General features: G+C 42.3%; 1 protein-coding gene across 1 annotated transcript in view; it reads right to left on the reverse strand.

Annotated features, from left to right (window-relative positions):
• Nucleotides 1-25,515, reverse strand: part of Klf12 (Kruppel like factor 12) — a 379,112-nt gene that overhangs the window by 289,918 nt on the left and 63,679 nt on the right. Inside the window, exon 2 of the mRNA XM_041666771.1 lies at nucleotides 25,304-25,457. The gene's annotated coding sequence lies outside the window, so the exon portion shown is untranslated. The remainder of the gene's footprint in view (nucleotides 1-25,303; nucleotides 25,458-25,515) is intronic.

Here is a 25,515-nt window from a genome sequence, read left to right on the forward strand (position 1 = left end):
CCAACATGGCAGCCCACCACAGTCTCCAATTCCAGGGGAGCTGATGCCCTCTTCTGGCTGCCTCAGGGACCAGGCATGCACACGGTGCATAAATACACATGCAGACAAAAGACTCATGAACATAAACAAGATTTTTATTGGTTATACTTAGTTGTGTGCTCGTAGAGGGGCACATACATGTACCATGATGCTCATGTGGAGATCAGAGAATAACTTGCAGTACTCTGCTATCAGTCAGTGCTCACCTATGGGTCCCAGGGACTGAACTCAGGTCACGAGACATAATGTCAAATACTTGCGCCACCTACACCATCCAGCCATCTCACCAGCCTTGGTACTTAATCACCTCCTCACTTCCTCCCTCTTGCTCCCTCCCTCTCCTTCCTCCTTTCTTCTTTCTGTCTTTTCTCCTGCATGCCTGTGCATATGTGTGTATGTGCGTGTGCATGTGTATTTGTGTGTACATGTGTGCATGCATGTGTGTACATGTGTGTGTGTGTGTGTGTGTGTGTGTAGAGTAGACAACAACCATGGTGTTCAACCTCATTCACGGGATCCCCATGACAAAAAGGAAGGAGTGCCCTCTCATTGGTCTGCAGCTCACCAATCAGGCTAGGCTTCTTGGCTAGCTAGCAGGATCCCAGGGATCCTCCTGTGTGTACCCCCCCCCCAGTAGGGGGATTACAAAGGCTGGCCATCATACCCAGTCAAGGCAAGGCAAGTACTTTGTCAACAGAGCCATCCTCCCAGCCCCCATTTCACATTCTTCAAAATGCCTAAGATCAACATCTCCTCAGAAGCTATCCAGTTTGAAAAAAAAAAAAAAAAGTATACAAAACAAATTCTGGAATTCAAAATTTAAACTGTTAAGACTGGTAATCAAAAGAAGAAATTTCCAATCCTTGCAGAGTTTTGCAGCTGGGGAACATTCTGACAATTATTACTTCTTTAAAATAAACTAACATGTATTTAATGTCAGGTAGGAGCTCGTATTTAGGGAAGGAAGTCGACTTGAACTAGCAAATCTAAGATCCTGACTGGCCCTCCTGTCTGCCCCTCCCCAGCAGTTCCTTGGCAGCCCAGCCCTCTGAACAAGCTCTCTCTTGGCGGCCCCTGAAACAGCACCTCCACCTCTGTGATTTGGACAAAGTGCTCTCTTTCTCGGTATTTATAGATAGTGTTTCACCCTGGCCTGTTATGTGGCATTAAGGGGAAAATTCTTTCTCGCCCACTGGCTAAATCCTCTAAAAAGACTGTTAGTTTCAGAAAGATAAAGACTTTTCAAACAAGTCCCGCAGCACCTAATAGAAGAGTTAAAAATTGATTGTTAACGCACTGGAACAGGGAGGTTATGTTCCCCAAATGAAAAACAAGCTATTTTTAAAGGCCATGCCTGACACTTACCCAGACTCCTGGTTCCCACCCCCACCCGCAGACTCCCAGATCCACTCTGCACACAGGAACAGGACCCCAGGGACAGAGAGTTCTCAAGATGGGCTGAACCTGAGGAGCTGGCAGACTTTTCCTATCTAGAGGATGGGTGAGTGTGTCTGGATGCTTTTCTCTGTATAACAGGTTTTTCTTGTTCCTTTGGGGGGGGGGAGGACACCAAAACAGCTATGCAGTGGGAGCTGAGAGGGCTGGGTTGGAAAGGAGACTAGCTGAGTCAGCAGGAGGGGACAGTCCTTTCAGAGCCCAGGCTAAAATCCCCAAGGCCTTCCTTCCTCACCTGATGCCCTAAGCGAGAGGGGCAGAAGGAGAGACCGGCCATGCCGCCCCCTCCTCACCAAGTCAAGTCTCGCCTTGATGCATTTATATCCTGTGCAAACTGGCATGTCTATTTTCATCTGTGTGACACGGAAGTTACATTTTTAAAAACTTAACCATTTCTTCCAGGAAAAGCTGAAGGCACCTCCCCTTGCCTTCTGCATCAAGTTCTTGCTGTGTCGATGGGTATATCTGCAGCCCTGGATGCTGTCTAAGGGTGGGTGTCCTTATGTCACACAGTCACCTAGTCAGACAGCCCTAGGTCTACAGCATGCCTCCAGCTAAACAGCTAGGTTATACAAATGCCATCCCCAAGCATACAGAATCAAACTCACTGAACACTCTAATCCAAGTTTCCACTCATCAGATCATTTCCATCAAATGCACCTGTCAGATTTAGGTCGGTAATAACACGAGTATTGGGTTGTTTTTGTTTTTGATTTGATTTTTTGTTCTCTTCTTTTAACACTCTACTGATGTTCTGTAATGCCATGCTTCTCCATAATAAATACAGTGGTGGCTGCAAGCTGTGATCCATGGGACTGGGCTCTCCTTATGATAGTATCAGCAAACCTAGCCCCAAGAAACAAGCCTCTAAGATTCTTTTTTGTCTCCTATTATTTCAAAATTATTCATTTTACATGTTCATCGTACATGACACTGTGTTATATAGGAACACGACAGACAAGTACACGTTGTACACTGAGCACACTCCATCCCCCATGCAGAAAACCAGCTTGGCTCAGAGGTGAACAGCAAACCAGAGAGTGGTCAACAAATGCAAACGTTGCTTTCTCTTTTTCCATGTAAATATCTCTCACGTGTCACAGTTTAAAGGCAAAGTGCAAAGGTAGAACTGGTATAAACTTGGTTTAAGGGGAAGGGAAGAAGTTTGTAAAGGATGGCTCAAAAAAGCCTGGAACAAATGGAGGCTTTGGACATAAACCCTACATGTGGATTCTGGCATTCATACAAATTTACGAACATTGAAAGCTAAATTTTTTGCCCTGGCAATGCTGAAGCATGCATGGGCAGCCTGTATATGGTGTTATGTTGAACTTGTCCATATTGGGTTTCATGGTCTAAGTTGATGAGGACGACTGACCAGGTCTCTTCCTCAGATCTCATTAAAGATCGTCGTGAATTACCATGTGGTTGCTGCTGGGAATTGAACTTGGGACCTTTGGAAGAGCAGGCAGTGCTCTCAACCGCTGAGTCATCTCTCCACCCCATACAAATTTATACTTGAAATAAACTTGCCGTGAACTGCATGTACACGCACACAAATGGAGGGTTATGTAAAACTAGTGAGATCTGAATAAACTGCATAGATGGTACCAGTGCCAGTGTGTTGGGTTTGATCCCAGACTCTGTTCTGGTGAGACATGAGCAATGAGATTATAAGGGACCTGGGTCTTCCTGAGCTAGGGAGAGGCAGGCCCAAGTCACTTCTGTGAACCTGGATTTCAAAGTTACTTCTAAAAAAGACTCTTTGCTTGCTATCACTGATAGCTAAACACAAATACACTTAGGCCTCCATGTAGTTGGAATTTATTATGCACAAATTCTTGTCTGGCACCTACCTACATACTGAGACGACAGACACACAGCAGTGTATCACGGTGTAATCATCCAACACCAGAGTCAGCAGAGCGAGGAAAAGAAGGCACGGGTGTACTCTACATGGAGAAATAATGACTGACCATGTGCAGAAGATCTACAGTCAGACTCTGCAGAAAACACACTGCCAATCACCACCCCGTTCACATTCACAAAACCCATGATGATACCTGACTATCACAAAACAGTCATGTTATCCTGAGGTTGACATCATTAAAATATCTGCTCTGGGGAGAAGATTTTGCTCAAGTTGTTCTGACATAAAGGCAAAGAACAGCAATAGACTCTACATAAGACAGGGAGATGCATTTGACTGAAATGCTCAGTGTTTCTGTAAAATTGTTTTTTGATATATATCTAAGAAATATTAAATTCTTCAAAATGAAATTACAACATAGTTCAAAATAGTATATATTACAGGTAAAGACAGCCCAGGGGGACAGGGAGTTTTACTAGCATATATTTTCACTAGTAAGAATATTAACCTGGAACAGGTATTATGTTTCAAATATCCAGGTATGGATTTATTTTACATGATCTGTGCTTTCCTGGGAAGGTGTTCAATAAGCAAATAATTTAATTTCAGACTCGTATGCGCTCCTATCAAACGGCACTTTCTATTTACTTCTGATTAATTTACAATTCACAATATTATGATGCTTCTATTGTATGCCAAGTTGTTCTAGTCAGTTCTTTGGGATTCATATCTCTAGCATAATATATAAAATGTATTATAGGAAAAATAACTATGATAAAATTTTTCAAAAGCAAATAATAGAGTTTTAATGTTTGGACTCATTAAAGATTTATTGCTCAAATAATTTTGTTTTGAAATGGAGGAGACAGAATTAAAGTACTCAGCTTCAAAATAATACATTAAGATAAACATACTATTTCTACCTACATCCTTATCCTCAGCTCAGATGCTCATGGTACTGAAGACAACACTGACAAAGGAGGAAAAATTGCCTCCACCAACTGGTAGATGGACACATGTAACATGGTAGAAGACCATGTTATAATGCCAATCAGATTTACTCATAAGTTATGGTCCAAGCACTTCACATGAAACAGTGTCTCCCACTGTAGATGTGTACAATGTGGCCTGTGCAAACAAGCTCATGGATGTTTAAGAGTGAGTACTCTATAAACAGACATTCTCCCAGATAGAATTCAACCACATGTAACGACTTGACTAATAAATGAGTTATATAGCAGGACTTTAGAGCCCAGTATTCTCTAATAAACAAGTCATGAAAACAGCCCTAAAAACTTTATTTTCTAGGTCAAAAGTTATCTACCACACTAGAGCCATTACTCATGAGCAATTCACTTTTTTTTTTTAAGTCAACAAGGCGCTACCCTAATACTAAATGCTAGGGCAAATATCATCTGAAGCAGACAAAATTTGTGCTATATCATGAAGAGCATCTCCAAGAAAGAGAATAGGTATGGTCCACACTAGCTGTATGTGGGAAACAGACCATACAATATGGCCACTTATAATTCCTGAAAAAGACTGTAAGAAGGTAGAGCATCTGAGGTCCTGGCCCAAGTTCTTCATCCCTTGGACCCAGTGAAAACCTCCATTGTGCCCAAAAATAGACTTCTAGACTGCAGACTTAACTCCAACACTGACACACACAAACTCGCATTTTACACTTCACACCCTCTGAAGACTCCCTAGTGCAAAGAATAAAGAGCAAACCGGAAAATGGACCACCTTCTTCAGGGAGTATCCGCAATTCTTCAATGCATAATAACACACAATATTAAGTTGTGTAAGACAGGTTTCTAAAAGCTGAGGTCATCAAAAACGCCCATACTCAGTGTCACAACAAAGTGGGCCAAAAGAAAAAGAAAAAGAAAAAGAAAAGAAAAGAAAAGAAAACAGCGCACTCCATTTCTATCCACTCTCCTCCATTCAAAAGCTTTCCATCGACCTTGACCCCTTCTCCACTCAGATCGTTCCCATTCGAAGACTTGTTACCAGGTCCCATCAATTTCAGCTGAGAACGACTCCTGGAGCCATCACCTTTCCATTTGCATTGCTGTTGTCCAGAGTCTCATTAAATAAAAACCCCACTAAAACTTCATGCATGCCTCTAAAATCATTTCCCCCAATATGCTCGCATATATCTTCCCGAACAATCACAGCAGACCATGAGAGCAGGCTTTTTCCTCCTCTGCACCCATGCTCACAGCATCCCTTTGATTGCTTTGGACAGAGATCCATCTCCTTTATAACATAGCTCAAAAGCAGTTTCCCCGGAAAAATCCCATCCTATTTCTCTGCTGTTCCTGAGCCCCGCGGGATTTTGCATCATTCACATGCTTTGGAATTTAAGTATGCCTTTAGTATGATTAATTACTGATGAAAGTATTTATCAGAGTAGTATTCATAGAAAAGAAAGTGTATTTTATTAGTCCCTGAACACAAGATATGGGTTAATGAGTATGAACACAAAGGCATTGACATTTATTATTCTTAAGACACTGACTTATTATCAAAGGAATAACTATAAAAGAGTTCATTCAATAGTTGACTTATTTACAGGAATTATTCGAATACTCATTATCAAAATTCCAATACCTCAAATTAATAAAAGAGGAATCCTAAACTAAAGCCATAGTGATTCAAATCTCCTGGTCACCAACTTAAATACGCACAAGTACATTTACAATCACAGATTCCCAAAGAAGAAAACAATCTACAGAGCTCACCAAAGGTTTTAGAGAGATTTTTGAGTCAAAATGCTTTTGCCTTACTTTGCCTTCACTGTTCACTGAATGAATGTATATAATGTATAATGTATGTAATGTATGTAATGTATAATGTGTCTATGCTTCAATCTCATCATTTGAAAAATGGCAGCATATAAAATGTGCACATTAAAGATATGTAGTTTAAGTGTTTAAAACTATTTTCTGTAAAATTTGTAATTTTATTCACAATGTCAGCATTAAGAATGATGGTATCTATTGGCTTAATTCTTAATTCTTTTCTTTTTTTCTTTCTTCTCCAAGACAGGGTTTCTCTGTGTAGTCCTGGCTGCCCTGGAACTCACTGTGTAGACCAAGCTGTCCTCAACAGCAGAGATTCGCCTACCTCTGCAGAGATTACTAACTTAATTCCTAACAGTTAAGATTTCAAGTGCTATTAGCATGAAGACAATCCTGAAAACACGTATCTGACCTAGTAGCATCCCCCTTCTACCCTGTTAAGAAATACTTCCTGTTGTTACACTAATAATATGCCAAGTGGTCAGAGTATCCCAAATATTGCTAAGAAGAAGGAAAGCAAGAACACCTTCGATTCTACTCTATATTGAACATTTTATGAAGTGGGCTCCGAGAACCTTAGTTCTGCCATGGTCTGAGTGAACCGAAAGATTTAAAGGATTGCTGAGTATGAACATCAATTAAGTAAGACCTGATAAGTATGTCTAAAGGGCAATAAAGTAATTCAGAAGGTCCTTATAAATATGTAGTGTTAAATATTTGCAATGTGTCATAGAACTATGCTTCATAGAACAGGAGCGCATAAAGCAGTTAAATGAATATGAAGAAGGCATTTACTGAGTCACAAATTAAAACTGAGACAGCACAATAAATCTTGATGAGTAGGAAACCCTTCTAGGGCAGAGAGAGATAGGAATGTGGTCAGCAAACAAGAGAGTCAAGGGGGAGCAAGATCTTTCACCTGATTATCCAAATCCAAAATCAAAAAAGAATGGAAGAAAGGAAAAAAAGAAAAGAAGGGAAGGAGGGGAAAGAGGGGAAGAGGGAGGGAGAGGAATGGAGGGAGGAGGAGAGGGAGAGATAATGACGAGGAGAGAGAGAGAAATAAGAGAGGGCAGGAGCAAAAAAAAAAAAAAAAATCCAGGCTGAGCAAGAAGGCATATGGCCGAAATCTGAACATGCAGAAGATGGACAGATAACTATCGGGTGTTTAAAGCAGCCTGAACTAAAGGCTGGGAGAGGGAAATAAGAGAGTTGATTTCTAAAGGCTCCGCACATGATAAGTTAGTTCTGTCTATCTGACTGGAAAAGCTCTTCACAAGGCTGAACTGGGCATTCGTCCATGAGATATTAGTTTTCATTAAGTCTGTAAAAAAACTTGAAAGATTGGAGGAAATGAGGGTCTCTGTCTGCTCAGGCTTTCCTAACTACTCCACAAATGGCCAGAAGGAAAATAAAATTAAGATCTTCATCTTTTGACAGACTGAATTGTTTCAAACATCAAAAATTAACACATTAAGATGCTTCAAAGGAGTAGAATGTAGTTACTGCTGACTGAAATCGTGGATGGGGAGGCGGAAAGGGAATTCCTCTGGGTTTGACATGATGCCATTCTGTTGGCAGAAACATAGAAGCGAGGAAACATGAAGAACTAGGAAACTGACTCCATGGTGGTTAGAATGAGAAATGTTCCTCATAATCTCAGGAATTTGAACACAAGGTCCCCATAGGTGGTCCTGTTTCAGAAGGTTTTGGAGGTGTGGCCTTGTTGGAGGGAATGTATCATTGGGGCATGGCTTTGAGAGTTTAAAGATTTGAGTCACTTTTCGTCCACTCTCTCAGCTGTGTTTGTAGCTCAAGATGTGAGCTCCCAGAATCCTGCTCTAGCCATCTTACCTCTCCTGATGGAAGGCTGGAAGGAAAGAATCTGTCTGCATGAGAGAAATAGAAACACACACACAGAGAGAGAGAGAGAGAGAGAGAGAGAGAGAGAGAGGAAAGGAGGGAGAGAGAGGGAGAGCAAAGAAGAAAAAGGGAGAAGGAAAGGGGAGGTGAGGGACACAGAAAGAGAAGGGGAGGGAGGGTGAATTGCTGTCCTCCGTTAATTAGCTCTAAGGGATAAAAACAGTCTACTCCACATCTGAGTGTAAATCCCTCCCTGAGAAAGAGCTTCTTGATGAAAGTGTGTATTTCTCTATTCAAGGTAATATTTATGCTTTCAAGAGAGATTTAATTGCTAAAACATTTGACAATGGGTCTCGTTTGAACACATTAAACAGATCCCCGCCGCAATGGCTGCGTGGGTCGGAAGATGCGTGGGAGAGCACTAAACGCATTAAACAGAAAGCATGCTGTCTTTACTTAAAGGACAATTGTGCAGCCAAGTCTGCATTTATTCTTACTGCCAACACCAATATACAGCACCCTTTAACTCATCACGTTTAACTGCTGTGCCTCTTGGACAAAAGAGAGAGAGAGCGAGGATATGTGCAATCAATAAATAACTTCTCCAGACAGTGTTAATGAATCTTCCCTCACATTTTGCCCTGAAATGAGTAACTCTGCAGAGGGCCCAGGAAGATAAACCGCCTTGCAAAACTCTTAGGTGGAGAAAGAAGAGGCTGCAGAAAAATGGGAGGGGGGGGTCAGGCTGTCAGAAAGCCTGGGTGGCCCTCATCATACACTGATGATAACCACATCTCGTCTTCCTAAATTAGACATGCCACTTAAGAATGTTTCATTCTGCATCTGTAAATCAACATGATAAAACAAAACAAAACAAAAACAACAACAACAACAAAAAAAAAACATGTGCCTTGCAACACCCAGCCACAGTAAGCACAACCCATGCTAGGATCTTGGGTTCTAATACCACCATTCTCAAATAAGGGAAGCCTCAGCTGCTTGCAGAAACTGCTGATGCCAGGGCTAGGGGAAAAATGCACAAGAGATGAGTATGGAGTGTATTCAAGCATCCAAAAGAACAACACCACTATCTTCTAAAAAGTACTTTTAAAAAGCACACAGCAGTGACAGTAAGTCAATACGTAAGGATGCTGGATTACAGTCTATGAAAAAGAAATACATGAGCTCATATTGACATACAAAACAGGTAGAAAAAAAAACAAAATGGGAAAATATCCAACAAATCCAAATTCAGCAGGCAACAGAGGCAAGGCATTCTGCCCTAAAATATGTCCCTCCTCCCCACAGCCCAGACTGAATCATGAGACGAGAATCCAGGCCATCCCAACTGAGAGGCACTGTACAAAGTACCTGACCAGAGGTCCTCACACTGGTCATCAAACACAGGACAGTCTACTGTCAGAGCAAGAGCATCAAAGAGATGGGACCACAGATGATACATGATGCACCAAGTGATGCTATCTAACTGAAATAGGAACTTCTAGGCAAAAGTTGAAGTAATCTGAATGAAAGATGAACTTTAGTTCAAAGATTTACTACCTAGGAGAAATATCGAATCCCAGTCAAAGATGCCAGGGGCAGGGGAAACTGAGCAGTGTTCAGGAAAACTCACTCCAGTTCTATTGCATTGTTCCTACTGCAGTTCTTTCTACAGTTCCACGAAGGGGAGGGACTTCTTTCTCAGGACAAGCCCAGCTGTGGTGTATTAAAAACAAGCAGGTGTATTTTGCAAAAGAAACAACATATTCTATTTCTGTTTGGGAGGTATGTATTGCCATTTAAAAAAGAAAGAAAACAAAACAAAGAAAATGGTGAAAACTGTCAGAAGGTGAGTGCCTTCAAGGAACTTTTTTGAAAATAGTCACAAATTAGAAGGACAGGTTGGCAGCTAGCTTATAGGTAACGGCACATGTGCGAGTATGAAGACCTGAGTTCAAATCCCGAGCACTCATATGAAAACATAGTATCAGAACATGTCCACAGCCTTAGAATTGGACGACAGTGACTGACAGCTCTTGGTCGCTCCCTGGTCAGGGACCCTAGCTGAAATAGAGAATTTCTGCTTCAGTGAGGGATTGTATCATAAAGGTGTAAACAGGAGAGAAACAGAAGGGAAGGCTTTGTGTGTGCATGTGCACGGATACACATGTGCACATACATGCACACGTGTGTGCACACACCCACACCCAAGTTAGAAACGAATGCTGTAAGGCTGTTTTCTCAGTTGTGGTGGAAACCATTTCCTCGGGGACACACTACCCTCCTGAGCAGAGATGCTCAATTCCCACTAATTGAAATGCTCTCAGTTTAGAACACATGACTTTCTAACCATGGGTATTTTTATTTCATTGTCTTACTGCCCACGTTTACAAGAAGAAAATTTCACTTACAGTTAATACTTAACTTTGCTTACTGTGTCGCTCTGTTATTTATCATTTACTTCTTTGGGATTATTGATTCACATAAATTATTCATTTTCACATTAATTGCTTTGGATAGAAATAATTACTAAAACATGAAGAAATGTATCAAAAATTAACATATATATTGTTTTTTAAATCAGTAAGATGAAGTACAATAAATGCACACTACACAACTGGATATATATATATATATATATATCTTGCTATTTTCTTTTCCAACACAATCCTCTTCCTTCCCATAGAAACTCTGGCCTAGCTGACGTCACTGTTAATATGTCACTTCTTTCTATGCTATCAGTGGGCACAGCAGCCTGTCTATCCTCCCTGTCACCCTGACAGAACTCGGGAAAGGGTGAGCAAGCCAATTGTAAGGCATCAGAAAAGTAGCTGTTCGTTCCCTGAGAGCAGAGTCTTCACTGTGGAATTGGAGGCAGCTGGCAGCTGCAATGCTACCATGTTTTGATATTGCAGAACAAAGAGGAGAGGATCAGCAAAGCTGGAAGAAAAGGAGACCAAGAAACAGACTCAATGTGATAAGCAAATTGCAGAATGCAGGGTCCTAAAAACATTCACCTCTGGAATATCCCAGTTCCACAAAACCATAAACCACAAGCACACTTTTCACCCCTCAATTCTGAGCTAACTACGAGGATTAGGGTCAGCTGGCTATGTCAACAGACGGGACAGTGACTGCGGTGTGGCTGAAGTAGCTGTCTGTCAGCGTGCATGGTGAGCTAGTCTAGTCCAGGGCAATCATAGAGGCTGGACAGCTCGACCATCCTTGGACTTGGGCATGTTCCTCGGGAATCAACACACTGGTTTGACCTCCAACAACTGTGTCTCCATTGCATACTGTAGAAATTGAGAAAGGATGAGATGGAGCCAAAGGAGTGATTTGTCAGATGACTTTTTACAATCAAATTCTTTTATCTATATGTAAAACAGCACACCATTCATTCATGAGATAAGAAATTCAGGGCATAAGAACAGGGTTATATCCACTTTCGGTATAAAATATTACACTATATATAGCCACAGAGACTCAAAGAAACTTGAAAAAAACTAAAATCTGTGGTTGGCAAAAGCACCAATGGCAAAATAGGTTAGTTGATGGTATTTATGTGCACCAGATGACCTTAAAGATGAGTTCACATGTGTTCAACATCCAATTTTGATCTCACCAGCAGCTCGAACTTACTTGTCTACATCTAAAGAAGAGACAGTGACATCTTTACCATGGCATCCATGTGTCATCTACAGCCACAAAGACCCTAACAGGTAGAAACCCTACAATGAATAAGAAAGGTCAGAACACGTAGTGCGACACAACCTGCCTGGAGCAGCTGGGTTTGTACATTTCCAAGCAAAACAGCTAATATAAATCAAATGCTCCATAGTAACCATTATTTCAATGACTGATATTTTTTTTAACACCAGAACTGCAAGGCATTTAATCACTTATGATATTCATGTTCTAAGAGCATCCTATAGGAATGGGACTTATATAGACACCAGCCATAGTGACACCCTGCAATGCTTGGAAATCTTTGGGAGTAAAGCTTTATCATGTGGTCCAATGTTGCAAGTACGATGATTTACAACTATGAATGAATTAAAAGATCTAGAGGGTGGAGGAGCAAACAAGAAATCAAACAGAAAAGCATATGGATAAATAATTGACAGGAAAGCAAACTCTGAAGGGCAGCAGGGATATGGCTGGCGTCCGAGCAAAGAGCAAGCTGAGTATAAACATTGACTTTGACCCTCTCGCCAGGTCAAATACAGGAGCAGGTAACAGATCTCTGTTCAAGTAGAGAGTGAGAAATGGCTCAATACAATCAAAATTGGTTTTGGAAACGAAAAAGGAAGGCAGATGGATGAAAGGTAAATAAATGATTTGGGGACCCTAAGAACCTGAACGAGACTAAGCTGGCCATGAGAGAAATTGAAAATAACATAACTTACTTACCAAAATGTACCAGAATCGGGGCAACTGTCAGCCATGTCTGACTCGAGAAACAGAGGAAAGGGTTAGCTAAAATCAGGGAGATTTACTGACCAACTAAAAAAGAAAAAGTTCCCCATGCTAATAAACTCACCAAAAGAACTGCTTTTCCAAGCCCCAGGAGACCAGAAGCTTATTTTGTGCATAGAGTAAAATACAGAGCTCCCCTGAGAAATCACCTTCCCAGAGAAGGGAATGAAAAGGACTGGGAATTGAGTGAAAAAGGTGGAAGGACCTTAGAATCCAGGCACTTCCAATCCTGTCTACACACTGCCATCTAGGTGGTTCTACAAAGAAGACAATCAGAGGTAGAAGACTTAAACATGCCTCCTGCCTTAACAAACCGCTGCCTTGCCTATGGGCCCTCTGAGAAGCCTTCAGACACACTCAGGAAAACCAGAAGCTGACTGGTAGCCCAGGCAGTGACAGCATTCAACAGTGACAGAGGATGCTCTTAGGACAAGGATTCTTCTAAAACTAAGGGTTCCCAGAATTTAAAAATGACCATGAGAAAATGGATCAGAAGACAGCAACACCTTCAGTTTTTGTTTGTGTTTGTTCAGGAAGAAAACAACAGAAGCTAAAAGGAGGGAAATAATGAGAATGAAAACGGAACTCTTGTACCACGACATCCAACACTGGAGTATGAAAGTTAGAAGGGAAACAAGAATGGCAAAGAGGAAGGCAAAACATAGACAGGACCTCCTTGTTCCCTATGCTCTCGTTACTCAAACTAGAGAGCTCTTATCGCTATGAGATCTTCAGACTGAAAGAGAGAAAATTCCTATCTTATTATGCCTTACATTCCTCTCCAGTGTTGGGATCAAAGGTGTGCTCCAGCACCGCCCGCCTCTAAGGATAACTAGTCTAGCTGCTGGGATTAAAGGTGTGTGCTGCCACTGCCTGGCCTGTACAGCTGACAACTACGGCTGCTTTGCGTTCTTATCTTCAGGCAAGCTTTATTTATTAAAATACAAATGATATACCACCACATCACTTAGTACTTTACAAAGCCTGGTGCAAACAACCACATTTTCTCTCAAACCAACACACTTTTTTTTTGACAAAACTACTTATATCTCATCTTTCAATAAAAATAAAGGATGGATGTTAATATTCTTTTTTTAAAAAAAAAAAAAAGTCATACATGAGATCCAGCCAGATTGCTCATCAAGTAAAAACTCTTGGCACTCGACAATGCAAGCCTGAAAACGTGGATTAGAATCCAAGAACCCACAGTAAATGTAGAAGGACAGAACTGACTCCAAAGTCATCTTCCAACACACACACACGCACACACACACACACACGTACTTTAAGATCTAGTCTAAAAATCATACCTGAGCTTAACTGTCTTCATTTGCAGTACTGTCCTCACTTCAAATTCCTGAACACCAAGGTATGAAAGCAACACAAAATGCATTAGCAGTCTGTGATGATGACACACTGGGTCCCAAACACCAATGTGGAGTGTCACATACCAAAGCCTCTCCATGAAGGAAAGGGGAGACAGTGGTTCAGGCAGCAAAATCAAAACAGTCAAGGCACGTGTCATATTCAAGAGCATTTGGCATCCAATTCAGGATACAACTCCTCAAGTCTCATGGCATCAGTCCTTGCCAGCACAGCTAAGCATCTTAGAAAGAATCAAAAACAAAGCCACCAAAAGAGAAAGCCCACTTCAAGTTTTAATATGTCAAGATCTGCCCTTTATAGCCTCAGCGAAATGACTTATAGCCTATCATCAAATAAATTAGCAATTTAGATTTCTATTTCTCAAATCCACCCCCACTGATTTATAGTCTCTTAAAGGAAAAAAAAATACTCTTGCAGCAGATAATTCACCAGAAGAAAAAACAATGATGGCTATAGTACGAAATAAATACCAAAATGTATTTAACCAGGCACTATGGAGCATACCTTGCAATCCTAGCACTCTGGTGGCTGAGGCAGGAGGATGGCTGAGAATATGAGGCCAGGATGGGTTACAGGATGATTTCTAAGCCCCAATATGGGCTACATGGTGTTGGGTTATACAATGATGGTTTATATATTATGGGTGACATAGTGAAATCTTACCTCAAAAGATTAACAAAAAACATAAGAAAAAGCAAGTCAGCCATACATTTGCAGTGTCTTCAAGTATCTGAGGATGTTATCAGATATACTTCATGCTTCTCTTCAAAATGGGGCAGAAAGCAGCCCAGCCCCTACACCTTGTCCGATTTCTAGCCACTGCACATGTAACACACATCATCCATGGAGTGCAGAAACAAACTGTAGGTACAGTCAGTGTTCTTTTACCTACTTTCCTGGGTGTTCTTACAAGGTGGCTTTGCTAGTCTGAGCTTCTCTGTAGCCTAAAATCACAGAGGCTCAGACCAGAAAGGGCCAGACTATATTCCTATTTCCCCTTGGGTATAGGAAAGGAAGGGTAAGCAATAGTGGGAGCTGGGGCTTTGATCAGAATCATTTTAGCCAAACCCTGGGTTGTTCCCAAGTGCATGTGGTTAGCAAGCTATGGGTAACAGTCCTGGAGTTGCGGGAAACAGATGTACAAGATGAAGCCTAGGAAGGACTCAGAGAAGGCATGGATGAGAATCTAATGATAGCAGTACTAGCTCTGTACAGACGGGCAGCAAATGCAGGCAGGAGAGGAACATAGAGAGCCAAGCTTGGGTTTGGTGTGCCAACACTTTCCAAATAACCTGGGAGTGCAGGAAAGAATGGCGGGCCTGAGACTAGGGTTAACCTGGGAGATCAGGGGCAAAAGGCGGGGCTGAGGCTGGGGTTATTTATACCTGTGGATATCTCCCTAAGAAAAGAAGGAAGGGTGCTCCCAATCATAGGTAACTTTATGAGTGGGAAGTTGAGGGGAGAGAGAGCAAGGGAGCGAAGGAGGGACAGAAGACAGAAGGAGAACATGTCAACAGGAAGAGTGGGGGACAGAAGATGGAGGAGGACAGGCCAACAGGAAGAGTGGGGGACAGACAATGGAGGAGGACAGGCCAACAGGAAGAGTGGGGGAGGGGAGATGGTAAGGCTGCCAGAGAAGACAGCCATGATTTGAAAAACAAGGGCAAAGAGAGAAACATCAGTCATGTGACACACATGTAACCCAAATTCCACTGACATGCCCTTCCCTTCTTTTTGTTACACATTAGGAGATTTAGTGTTGAGTGCTCGCAGAACGTTCACAAGGCCTGCCTTTTGTTGCTCACTTATCCTTCTAATAACACTACATAAGGTGCATACGGTCCGTGATGAATTAAAAAAAACTGCACTTCCACTACACAAGCTGTAAAACCGTGCAGTAGGCTGCCTTGAGTGTGTAAGAACTCAGTTCAACAGAAAGAGCTCTTGGCATAAAGAGAGGATGTGAAATCTCCCTATTTCCCAGGCGCTGCTCTATGAACAGGCTTAGAAAAAAATGTGTGCTCTCTCTCCTTCTGCTCCTGATTTGGACCTTGAGATTTCCTTTATTTATGGCTAGAAACCAAATATGGGTGAGTACATCCCATGTTCCTCTTTTTGGGTACTGGCTTTGTGGGAGCCTAGGCAGTTTGGATGCTCACCTTACTAGACCTGGATGGAGGTGGGTGGTCCGTGTACTTCCCACAGGGCAGGAAACCCTGATCTCTCTTTGGGCTGACAAGGGAGGGGAACTTGATTGTGGGATGGGGAAAGAAATGGGAGGCAGTGGCGGGGAAGAGACAGAAATCTTTAATAAATAAATAAATTTAAAAAAAAATGTGTGAAAATGAAAATTGTTTCCAATGCTACTGTCAAGCTCAAATAATATATTTTTTTAAACCTACAATAAACTTCAAGTCACCTAAAATCCACTGGACTGAAACATTACATCTACCATAATTGGCTTTGGCTTCAATTCTGTGTGTAAAAGAAGAATGGAAAAATATTTAGAATCCATGGCTGCCTTCTGTGGGAGAACAGAGGGTGAAATTCATCTCAATGGAAAAATAAATCTGCATTCTTGCACCTCCCTGGTGAGGCCCAGAGTAGGAGAAGAAGCGAAGACCTGGGGAAAATATTAATAACGGGGGTCTAGATGAGCCAAAGAGGCCCAGAGCTAGGTTTGAGCTCAGGGCCAGAGAAAGCTGTTTGTGGTGTGATGTCAATAACACAGATTTTTTTTTTTAAGGTGCAAAATTGGAGAGGGAGAAGACTGAATGGCCACAGCGACCTACCAGGCATGAGCTGGATCCTGATGAGGCAGGCACCTTTAAAAACTCCTGCTCTAATATGTGATTGCATTTTTGTTTCTGAACTGTTCACTTTCCCTTATCATAAAGTTTAATTAACACAGTCTTAAATAGAAAAGGAGAGGAGGGAGAGCAAGAGAAAGAATGAACCAAAAGGAAGGGAAGGGAAGGGTAGGAATGGGACAGAAAGGGAAGGGAAAGAAAGAAAGCTGTGCCGATGTTATGTTGGCAGGTAGGTACAAAGTACAAGCCAACCAGCCAAGCCGAGGTCAAGGCAGGGCAGACTCTAGCTGCCTACTGCAGCAACCCGGATGTCCCTCACTCACATATTCCCCCAAAGAAACTTGCCCTGCATAGGCTGCAACTCGGTGGTTCATGCCTTGCACTCACTAAACCCTGGGTTCTGTTCCCTGTACTACATAAAACTGGGTGTTGCGATGCAGACCTGAAATCCCAGCCAGGAGGAGGCTGAAGAGTTCAAAGTTCTCGAATACAGCAAACCGAAGGCCAGACTTAGCTGTGTGAGTCCCTGTAAAGAGTGAGGAAAGAAAAGGGGTCTAGGGTCATAGTTCCATGGGTAGTGGTAGATGTCCAACACGAATAAGCCAGACGTGATAATGCCAGGAGGATTAGAAGTCCAGTCATCCTCAACTGTACAGCAAAGTGGAGACCAGCGTAGGATAGATAAGGCCCCAGATCCCCCCCACACACACACACAAAAAGAAGTGAATGAGGGCTGTTTAACACTCTGAGAAGCAAATGTAAAAGTGAATGATGGCAACCAGACACTATTCTTCCTCACTGGGCCAGGAGAGGGGGGAGTGGAGCAAGGCGAGACATCACTGCCACAGAGTTCCATTGGTACCTTTGGGACCTCCTGAAGCTAGAGGACTAAGCCCAAGGAGAAACGCTACAAATGAGAAATCGGGAAGATGTATACCAATGAGTTACTTCATCTCCCAATGTGGATCAAGTTACCTGGTTTTTACCTACTTTTCTTATTTGTACCTCGTCCTTGAGACATAGAAAAGGTGAGTTTCATTCACAGGCCAGAGATTGGTAATAGCTTAAAGTGGTCAGGAAAATGAATGCCAGAATATTAGGGACAATATATTTTGTCATGTATTTGTTTGGTGTCATAAGCCACCTTTTTGGGTGCCTTTTGCCACAATCCTAGCCATAGCGGGTTCATACATTCCAGATTGGGGATGTGAGGTTTAGAAATGTTAGGTAGGAGGAACAGAGATAAGAAACAAATAAGAGACAGAAACACAGAACAGTATTGGGAGGAACATTCATTGAATACTGAATACTGAATTCACCCATGTTTATTTTCCTTACACTTTCATACCCCAAGCGGGGAAGAAGGCAAAAGACGGCTTTAACTTGACACAGAGGACAACCAGAACAGTTACTGGCTTCAATACTTGAGACATCAAGCCATTATTTCCTGTGTAAAGTATTTGATGTTTGGGCAGGGATGCGCAGTGAACACACCAAGTATCCTGTAGGCAGCCATTTCTGATATCAAGCCTCCGGTTTTAAATGAAGGAGCACGGGAGTGTGCTTGAATTCTCTGACCTTTGATCAGCATGGAACAGATCCACCTCTCTGAGCCATCTTAATGTCCAAAATGCCGAGTAATCACACCCTAGGTCAGGATATCTTATTTTGTAGCCACACCTGTTGTCAGCAACTTTGGAAGAGAAAAAATAAGCTCAAACTCTCTGACCTTCAGACAAGGTGGAACAGGCTCACATCTGGGTGTGTCCGGCAGTTTGGTGGCTTTAGGGGCTAACCCAGGATGTCAGCAATACTGGGCATATGCTTTGCTACTGAGCTACATCATCCTGGCCCCTTTCTTGGGTTGAGACAGGGTCTCACAAGGTTACCAAAGCTGGTCTTGAACTCACCCTGCAACATAAGAGAGCCTTGAACTTTCCATCCTTCTGCCTTCACCTCCCAAATAGATAGATTTGCAAGGCACCAAATTCAACCGAGATGACAGCAACTTCTCAATAGTTGCTTTTGTAATATATAATCAGGCAAGAAACCTAGACGGGAGGATGCTGACACTTCAGAAGAAAAGGACAGACAGTGGAGTAAAGAGAAGAATCAGGCAAAGACCGGGAAAAAAAAACAAAACGGAAATACCAAATCAATCCAACAACTATGTTTTAACTTTGTAATCTTTGGTGATATTCTCAAAACTTGAGTTCTCTCAGCAGCAAAAGGAGTATAAAGAAATTTCCCTAATAATCTTACCTTTTAAATAATGCACAGAATACCTCTCACACATAGAAACAGAGCACAAGGCATAGTGAGACCGCCCAGTGCAGTATGGCCACGAGTAGGCTGCTACTGTGAGCTGAAGGCCCTGCTCCTGCTTCTTGCTCTTTGAGATGCTCACTGCCTTCTAGTCCAGCTTTTCACTTTGAATCTTCCTCCTTCCCACAGCCTCTGAGAAGGGAAATTAGTTTACAGTACACGGAGTGAGGGGAACAGCTCCATCCCATGAGCTGAAGTTATGTATGCCTTGATGCCAGGTTTCCTGCAGTGTTCCCACACTTTCAGGAACCAAAGAAAATGCCTATTGTTGAAGCAGGGCCTCAACACTACCAACAGAGCAATACTCTTCTTGGGCCTGCAGAGCTGTCCTCACAGTTAAGAGTGATGATTGCTCCTGGATCCAGTTCCCAGCACTCATAGGGCAGCTCACAACTGTCTGCAACTCCAGTTCCAACAGCCTCTTCCAGCCCTGTCAGGCACCAGGCACGCATGTGACACACACACAGACTTGCACACAAAACACCGAGTCACATGAAATAAAAGAAACTCGGTTCCTCAGAACAACAGTTCACACTGAGTTGCTTCTTTTTAGGCACCATGGACCACGCCAGGCATTTCAGACCAACTTCTTCGGAACTTCTCAAGGATGCTCTTAGGTAAGCACTGTCATTCAGTCACACTACAGGTAAGGGGACTGAGGGTCTGGTATGATAAGCAACTTGTCTCAGTCACACTGCAAGTGTGGAGCTGGGTTTCTGTGATAGATACATGGTTCTAACTAAATCCCAGGTTTTAACTACCTCAGCAAAACTTAGTGTCTACAAGAACCTTAGAAACACCAGAAAAGGAAGAAATCGGGTCTAGGAAAACTGAAAGATAAGTGCCTTCAACTGTTACAAACTCCTCTCCACGAAGTGACGAGCCAGTTAGTGAACAGTCTCAATTAGAATTTGTTGAATCAAATTCTCATGGTGCGTGGACTCTGGAAACAAAGAGATGAAAAGATGCCCTGGGGCCTCAGTTTCTTCACCTGTAGTTTTCACATCCACAAATTCTACCATGACTCTAATCAACTGATACAACATTACTCCACAAGCGAAACAAATCCCCAGACTCTTCTAAACTCTTTCTGGCCAGAACAAATTGGTGACCTCTGAATAAATGTCCTGTGGGCTAGTTCGAAGGAAGCTATACATAAAAATTACATTCCCGTAAATGCACGATCCTGTACATTGGTGCCGTAGCTACCTGGCCAGTTCTAAGGAAGCCGTTACTGAGTGTGTACTGTCCTGTACTGTGCATTGGTACTGTAGCTACAACACTGTGCGCCCAATTGATCCCGCGACTTCATCTGACAGCTTGATGATTGCTAAGCATCGCTGAATAAGAGATGGAAAGGCTGTGTCTTCCTAAGTGTAGACTTTAATCGGCCAACGGAAGACAATTCAAACTCTTATAGGAAACAACTTGGCTTCGTTTGGGGGTTTTGTTTTATTTTGAGATTGCTATACAGGATGAAAGAACCTTCAGAACCTTGCCCATTGTCTGAGTCGCTGGCTGTCTTGTCCTATTTGTAACACACAAGACAGCTTCCTATCCCTGCCTCGTCATTTCAGAATCAGGGCTGATCCTGGCGGCTCTTGCTGCCCTGACCCCACAGTGTTCTGACGCCTAAGGACTGCGTGCCTCATTCTGTACTGTAAGAAGCTTCTCGCCCAAGAGCACACCCTGCTTCTGGAACAGAAACATTTCCTGCGGTGGAGCTGAAAAGGAGTTAATTTCTTACACCCAGAAGTCGATCTCATTATCTCTAAATTTATCTCTGTTTGCTTGATGTTTCTGGACTTTTTTTCCACATCTCTAAAGGGCTGAAGCTGTGCCTACAGTTTTAGATCATGTCATCAGTGGTTAAAACAGCAGCCAGCAGAGGAATCTGCAATCTGGCAAATAGTTATTTATGCTATTTTCTTAAAGACTGTTGATGACAAAGTCCACAGGCACAGCTTAGAGAAAATTCAAATGAATTTCAGGTTACAAAACATGTTTTTAAAAGAGATTTTTTATAAAGATTTAAAAATACAATTTTCCAATAGTTTTGCTACTTTTGGGTTCTTGTATAGTGATTCACTGTTCATTGTAGTACTCAATTTGGTTTGAATATACAGACAAATTATATATATATATGTATATATATATATATAATACATATGTATTTATGTATGTCTGCATGTATAATTTTTCTTTATTTTCTCATGCTCTCCCGTAGAGCTGGATCAGCAAGCTTGTACTCTTGACTTTGTGTAGTTAAGAAACAGTAAGACAAAGCAAAGGAAAACCTCAGAATAGTGTGTGTCTCGGGGTGTGGTTCACTGGCAATGTACTTGTGTAGCCTAGACAAAGATCTGTGTTTGATCACCAGACCAAGCATGATAGTACATGGTTGTAATTCTTGCACTTGGTGGGGGAGGCAGAAACAGGAGACTTATATATTAAAGGGCATCCTCAGCTACATAGCAAGTTCAGGGCAGCCTAGGACACGTGAGGCCCTGTCTCAGATAATAATAACAGCATCTTGTCTTCAGCTTCTCACCATCACCAAGTTTGTAACCCATGTATCCTGTTGTGTTGGACAGGGCTGGTCACTCTTCGGAGAAGAAGCTGGAGGTCTCCTGTAAGGGTTGGGTGTAGAGCCAGCCCATACCACCATCCCTACCTGGGCAATTAGAGGTGCCAAAGGTCACTAGGTGTGAAGCAGGGATGGTGTCAGTCAGCAGGGACATTTTCTGCCTCTCAACATTTCTCCCTGCTTCCCTGTGCAGCACCTCCAGCTGCCTCTCCGCCCTCTGTGTCAGGTTTAAAATAGCTCCGGCTTGGTGACTTCACTGGTTCTCACAAACGGGCCAGTTGGCAGAAGGCAATTGCTGCCTGCTCCTGAGGGGAGGATTTCTTTTTGGTTGTTTGTCTCTTTCCATATTACCCCCTAATATGAATACTTGGTTTCATTTTGACTCTGAAAGACACTTCCTTTCTGAGGTTCAGTTCAGCACAAACGCCATGCAAATCTCTCCAAATACCTTTAAAGGGCTCAAGCTAAACGGAGGTCAGTGGAAGGCAACACTGAGCATCCAGAGTGTATTATAATTTCTGAGGTGAAACTTCAAGGACACCGAAACCACCGGGTAAGTTAACCTTACATAACACATCAACATTTCGTTTATTAGAGGGCCAGATACCTACATCAAAAATACTAGCGATGCTTGATAATCAGCCACAATTTTTAATGTCTCATTTCTCATGCGCTCTCTGGTACCACAAGTGAAGATGTCAACACAAAGTACAAAGAGCCGATCAGAGTAAAATGGCAGAGGGCTTTAGAGCATCCCTTTTCACTATCCCAGCTCAGGTAAACTGCAAAACTGAAAGGGAAATTGGCATACAGCATTCATGTAATGAAAACAGCACACTTCGCAATCAAATAGCCGAATCTTACCTTAGCCTTTAGAATATTAGCGTTTTCTGCTTCCTTTTAAAATACACCACATATTAGTAAGAGAATATTCTACCAAAAAGCAAGTCTTTCTTATTATGTTCCAGACTAATAACTCAGTGCTATGTCCGCACCGCATCTTGAATCGAAGAGAGCATTTAGATTAACTGCATCAGTGCCCTATGGACACGAGATTTATATGCGGAGAGAACACTTCCATATGACTCTGGGGAGATGGAGCTAATGAAATAATGTGGTTCACTGGCTAAGGATGGCCGCTCTGAAAGGGTACAATCGCCATCCCTAAGAGTGGAAGAAAGTCACCGTTATTGTTTTCACAGCACACCGCCATTCTTCTCAGCTATCCTGGGATCCTGAGCATCTAAGCAGTGACGGCCCCTTATAGCCACCGTGATGAGAAGCCATCTTACCCCGCCTATGCCAATCAAGACATCACGGAACTTTGCCGTTAACTGCGGAAAACATCTAAATGACAGGGCATTTTAAAATGTCCTACCACGATGTGTTCATTGCACAAGCATATGCAGAATATCTCGTGTGCACTGAGAACGGTGGATGTACTGTCCACAGGGATAATGTAGGTCCCAAAAATGGCCTTTCAGAACTTCACCTAACCTGAGAAGACATGGCTCGGTGTGTGAAGTGCAAGATGCCCAAGCCTGAGAACCTGACTCAATGGCCAGAACTCATGTAAAAATGCCAGGCATGATTCCCAACCCTGGGGGGTGGGGAGAGGCTGACCAGTCAGTTGGCACAGACTATTCAGAGGCACAGGCCTGTGAGAGACCTGGTCTCAAGAAACAACTGGGATGCTGTGATGATTTGGAAGAGAATGCCCCCCATAGGGAGTGGCACTATTTGTTAGGAGGTGTGGCTTTGATGGAAGAAGTGTGTCAATGTGGGGGCGGCAGGCTTTGAGGCCTCTTTAGCTCAAGCTTTCCTCAGTGTGGGCATCAATCGACTTCCTGTGGTCTGTAAGCCAAGATGTAGCCAGTACCACGTCCGCCTGCATGCCGCAATGCTCCCTGACATGATGATAAAGGACTAAGCCTTTGAAATATAAGTGAGCCACCCCAAATAAATATTTTCTTTATAAGAACTGTTACGGTCATGGTGTCTCTTCACAGCAATATCATACCCTAACAATGACAGGTGGCTTCTAAGTATTTATACCCAAGGTCCACCTCTGATATTCCCACCATCACACATACGAGTGTGTAACACACAAGACACACAGACAAAGAGATAATTTCACTGAGTCCTTCCTTTAGCTAAGCACTGTACAGCTGCATAGCTTTGGCCCTGTGACTGCTGCCATCATAGTATGTGGGAGCCAGAGGTCAGTCTTTTCCTCTAGTCCTCTCCACCATATTATTTGGAAAAGGCTCTCTCGCTGAGACTGGAGCTCGCCAACTGGCTACATTGTTGTCCTTCAAGCTCTGGAGCTCTCTCTGTGCCTGTTGTCCTGCTCCCTGCCAACTTAGGGATACAGACACAGCCCACCACACCCATTATTTTCTGCTGGTACTGGAAAACCCAACTGCATGGAACATGCTAGCATGGTAGGAACTTTACTGACAGCCATTTCCTCAGCCCCTGAGATCTTGTTATCCTGGTCTATTGGGATGCTTCGTTTTCATTATCAATTAGACTAGATTTAGAATCACCCTGGGAAAAAAGTCTCTGGGTGTGTCTTTGAGTTTCCAGACCCAGCAAGGAAGGCCCCTCCCTGAAAGTAGGTGACTCCCTTCAATGGGGTGGCTTTTCAGAATAGAAGGAAAAGGCAAACAGCACCGGTAGTCATTTTTCATTGCTTCCTGACTTTGAATCCCATGTGACCAAGCATCATATACCCCTGCCTTCATGTTTTTCTACTATGATGGGCTATGTTCCATTTTAAAATATAAACCAAAATGCCCTTCTTTCCATACGTTGCTTCTTGTAAGGTATTTGGTCATAGCAAAGAGAACAGTAATCAGCATACTGATGAAAATAACTGAGAAGAGGTTGGCTATAGTTTTGGAAGAAAGTTAGTGAGATTCAAGTTATCATACCTAGCTCCAGAAGCTAAAAAAGTGTTGGGGTAAATGTGAGCATTGAAAGTCAACTATAAAATAATATTAAAAATAAATCCATTCACACCGTGACAGAACAAACTGAGCAATCAGTGATGGTAATTTCAACAAACATCAAATTTTGGAACCATAAAAGACCCCCAGTAGACTTAAAAATTTCATCTTTTATTAATAAAACCTACAATAGTTGAGTGGTTCCTAACAAATTACAAAGCCACATAGGTAAAAAATTACATCTCAAATTAACACTAAGCTTTATTTACCCTGCCTTTTCCCTGCTATTCCAATTCAGATGCACACATCCATATATGTTATTCTATATCTGATTTCTATTCTAACACACTTATACAGACCTACCCATAAAACTTGTCTCAGACACTTCCAATATTACATTAGTGTCTGTTCCATATACATGCAATTTCCCAATCCACTCCCACATAATATACACACCCAATATTCTGTTAGAGGTGGAATCACAGGTATACAACTGTATGCATACCCTCCTGTTGGATACATCCACAACTCACATATATGTTCTTTATTATTCTGTATCTGATTTGTCCATCCATAAATACATTTCTCATTTATATGAATATTTCTATTGACATATTCCTATTGTACACCTATAAAGAAGCTTAACATATGTTTGTAAAGTAATAAATACAAATGTAACCAAATCATGCATAAAACCATAGGAGCATTATAGCATATTTCAGGTAATTTACCTGGACTTATTTGCATCTATGACTTCCCACAGACATGAGGAGTATGAAACCAATGAGAAGTATGGACTCTTGATAGGGATCCAAGTGCACGAAGACTTCTCGTTCTTAGTTCATGCTGAGGATAAGGTGGTGTTGGTATTGTATTCTTTTCACACTGAAGGGCGGGTAAGGGATAGAAACAGAAACCATGGTTAGATCTGTGTCCTTATCCT

Source organism: Microtus oregoni, unplaced genomic scaffold (genome assembly GCF_018167655.1).
Source record: "Microtus oregoni isolate MIOR12 unplaced genomic scaffold, Mior012 000001F_ref0000356, whole genome shotgun sequence".
NCBI classification, from domain to species: Eukaryota; Metazoa; Chordata; class Mammalia; order Rodentia; family Cricetidae; genus Microtus; species Microtus oregoni.